This window comes from Cherax quadricarinatus, chromosome 1 (genome assembly GCF_038502225.1).
Source record: "Cherax quadricarinatus isolate ZL_2023a chromosome 1, ASM3850222v1, whole genome shotgun sequence".
NCBI lineage: Eukaryota > Metazoa > Arthropoda > Malacostraca > Decapoda > Parastacidae > Cherax > Cherax quadricarinatus.
In genome coordinates this window covers 14,474,469-14,478,583 of record NC_091292.1, presented here as the reverse complement: position 1 = coordinate 14,478,583, position 4,115 = coordinate 14,474,469, and positions in this window count along the sequence as shown.

Genomic DNA, 4,115 nt, shown 5'->3' with positions numbered 1-4,115 from the left:
GGGGGAGAGAGAAAGAGAGAGAGAGAGAGAGAGAGAGAGAGAGAGAGAGAGAGAGAGAGAGAGAGAGAGAGAGAGAGAGAGAGAGAGAGAGAGAGAGAGAGGGAGAGAGATGGGGGGGAAAGGAAGGGTTATAGGGTCACTTCACAGGAAGGTGTAAATCCTGTATATGTGTGTGTGTGTGTGTCTATATATGTGTGTGTGTGTGTCTGTATGTGTGTGTGTGTTTATGTGTATGTTTGTGTGTGTGTGTGTGTGTGTGTGTGTGTGTGTGTGTGTGTGTGTGTGTGTGTGTGTGTGTGTGTGTGTGTGTGTGTGTGTGTGTGTGTGTGTGTGTGTGTGTGTGTGTGTGTGTGTGTGTGTGTGTGTGTGTGTGTGTGCTACAGCTATTCAAGTGCCTAACAACAGTACTGTTCTCACCAAGTGTGCGTGCATATGTTTATGTAAACAGTCCTTATTTCCCACGTATGTACTACATATGTATTGTATATGTACCCGATCTCTTGGTTCCCACTGTAGTCTTATGCGTTTAAAATTACGTTCAAAAATAAATACACTAGGCTTCGCCTATATGCCGCTACCTCTAAATTCTATTAAATGCCAGTAAATGCTGCTTATTCTAACTCTGATAGCTCGAGGAGAGTGACCCCCAATTCCAGCTAGAGACAGGTACTATTGACCCCATGCAACTCAAACTAGGTGAATATTACTTGCGGCTGGCAGTGGAGTAACGTTGCTGGTCTGTCCTGTGTCCCAGAAGTTGAAGATGTTTGATGCTTCTCGGTAATTTTTCCACTAACTTCCTGTATGCACTATATTCTCTAGCTCTTCTAATTTTTTCACTCACTGTATTTACTGACACATCTATACATATCTCTTATCTCCCTGGTCTTGAGTCGCACTTATTCTTCAAAATAGCCCACTGCGTTATTATGGCAACACTATTTAGGCCTGACACAACCGTTCACCCTTCCAACGGCCTCCACTAAACACTCAGCAACTATTTCCTTTGTTTTCTTTTCTGTGATCACTTATATTTCCTTTTTTCGGGTCTTAAGTGATTATATGCACTCTCATGCGTGCACACGCCTATATCCCACACTCTATTCCTTATGGCACAGTCAGAAATTATCACCAAAACACGAGCTCAAACCGCGTGACTCCTCCACGAGTGTGTGTGTGTGTGTGTGTGTGTGTGTGTACTCACCTATTTGTACTCACCTATTTGTGGTTGCAGGGGTCGATTCATAGCTCCTGGCCCCGCCTCTTCACTGATTGCTACTAGGTCCTCTCTCTCCCTGCTCCATGAGCTTTATCATACCTCGCCTTAAAACTATGTATGGTTCCCACCTCCACTACTTCACTTTCTAGGCTATTCCACGGCTTGACTACTCTATGACTGAAGAAATACTTCCTAACATCCCTTTGATTCATCTGAGTCTTCAACTTCCAATTGTGACCTCTTGTGTCTGTGTCCCATCTCTGGAACATCCCGTCTTTGTCCACCTCGTCTATTCCGCGCAGTATTTTATATGTCGTTATCATGTCTCCCCTGACCCTCCTGGCCTCCAGTGTCGTCAGGCCGATTTCCCTCAACCTTTCTTCGTAGGACAATCCCCGTAGCTCTGGGACTAGTCTTGTTGCAAACCTTTGCACTTTCTCTAATTTCTTGACGTGCTTGACTAGGTGTGGATTCCAAACTGGTGCTGCATACTCCAGTATGGGCCTGACGTAAATGGTATACAGAGTCTTGAACGAATCCTTACTGAGGTATCGGAACGCTATCCGTAGGTTTGCCAGGCGCCCGTATGCTGCAGCAGTTATCTGATTGATGTGCGCCTCAGGAGATATGCTCGGTGTTATACTCACCCCCAGATCTTTTTCCTTGAGTGAGGTTTGCAGACTTTGGCCATCTAAACTATATTGTGTCTGCGGTCTTCTTTGCCCTTCCCCAATCTTCATGACTTTGCATTTGGCAGGGTTAAATTCAAGGAGCCAGTTGCTGGACCAGGCTTGTAGCCTGTCCAGGTCTCTTTGTAGTCCTGCCTGATCCTCATCCGATTTGATTCTTCTCATTAACTTCACATCGTCCGCAAACAAGGACACTTCTGAGTCTATCCCTTCCGTTATGTCATTCACATATACCAAGAACAGCACAGGTCCTAGGACTGACCCCTGTGGAACCCCGCTTGTCACAGGCGCCCACTCTGACACCTCGTCACGTACCATGACTCGTTGTTGCCTCCCTGTCAGGTATTCTCTGATCCATTGCAGTGCCTTTCCTGTTATGTGTGCCTGATCCTCTAGCTTTTGCAGTAACCTCTTGTGAGGAACTGTGTCGAAGGCCTTCTTGCAGTCCAAAAAAATGCAGTCGATCCACCCCTCTCTCTCTTGTCTTACTTCTGTCACCTTGTCATAAAACTCTAGTAGGTTTGTGACACAGGATTTTCCCTCCCTGAAACCATGCTGGTTGTCAATTATACACTTGTTTCTTTCCAGGTGCTCCACCACTCTCCTCCTGATGATCTTCTCCATGACCTTGCATACTATACACGTTAGAGATACAGGTCTGTAGTTTAGTGCCTCATGTCTGTCTCCCTTTTTAAAAATTGGGACTACATTTGCCATTTTCCATACCTCAGGGAGTTGCCCAGTTTCAAATGATGTGTTGAAGATTAAATACTTCCTTAAATCTCGTGTTGAGCTCCTCACATACCTCTTGATCGTTTCTTGTGAGTTCTCCACCTTCTTTCCTCAGCCTTATCACCTGGTCCTTGACTGTTGTCTTCCTCCTAATGTGGCTATACAGCAGTTTCGGGTCAGATTTGACTTTCGATGCTATGTCGTTTTCATACTGTCTCTGGGCCTCCCTCCTTATCTGCGCATACTCGTTTCTGGCTCTTCTACTAATCTCCTTGTTTTCCTGGGTCCTATGCCTCCTGTACCTTTTCCATTCCCTGTTGCACTTAGTTTTTGCCTCCCTACACCTTCGGGTAAACCAAGGACTCGTTTTGGTCTTCCTATTATTTCTGTTTCCCTTGGGAACAAAACTTTCCTCTGCCTCCTTGCACTTTGTTGTCACATATTCCATCATTTCATTTACTGATTTTCCTACCATTTCTCTGTCCCACTGAACCTCCTGCAGGAAGTTTCTCATACCTGTGTAGTCCCCCCCTTTTATAGTTTGGCCTGTCCCCTTCAGTTCCTGTTACCTTCTCCACTTGTAACTCTACTATATAGTCAAAACTCAGAACCACATGATCGCTAGCTCCAAGGGGCCTCTCGTAAGTGATGTCCTCGATGTCTGAACTGCTCAGGGTGAACACAAGATCCAGTCTTGCTGGCTCATCCTCCCCTCTCTCTCTGGTTGTGTCCCTGACATGTTGATGCATGAGGTTTTCAAGTACCACATCCATCATCTTGGCTCTCCATGTTTCGGGACCCCCATGTGGCTCCAGGTTTTCCCAGTCGATCTCCCTGTGGTTGAAATCGCCCATTACCATAACTTTGCTCTGCTCGAGTGAGCTCTTCTTGCCACCTCAGCCAGTGTGTCCACCATCACCCTGTTGTTTTCTTCGTACTCCTCTCTTGGCCTCCTGCAGTTCTGTGGTGGGTTATACATCACTCCAATGACTACTTTATGTTCTCCGGACTGAATTGTACCTACAATGTAGTCTCTTTCTCCAATCATGTCCATGCCTTCCATTTCCTCAAATCCCCATTGGTGTTTTATGAGCAGTGCAACCCCTCCTCCCCCTCTACTCCTTCTATCTTTCCTCAGGATCTGATATCCTGTTGGGAAGATTGTGTCTGTTATTGTCTCAGCGAGTTTTGTTTCTGTGACTGCTATGATATCTGGGGATTTTTCACTGATTCTTTCATTCCACTCCTCATGTTTATTCGTTATTCCATCCGCGTTTGTGTACCAAACCTTTAGTTTCTTTTCTATCATTGTGGTCATGCAAGTATATTGGGGTTGGGGGAGGGAGAGCCTTGGTGGGGGCCTATATGGGGCTGTGGTGTAGGTGGGGTATGTGTTGATGGGGGATGTGTTGATGTGTTGATGGGGATGCCCATAAGGGACAGCTGTTGGGGTGAGGTTTGTGATATGGGGGTTG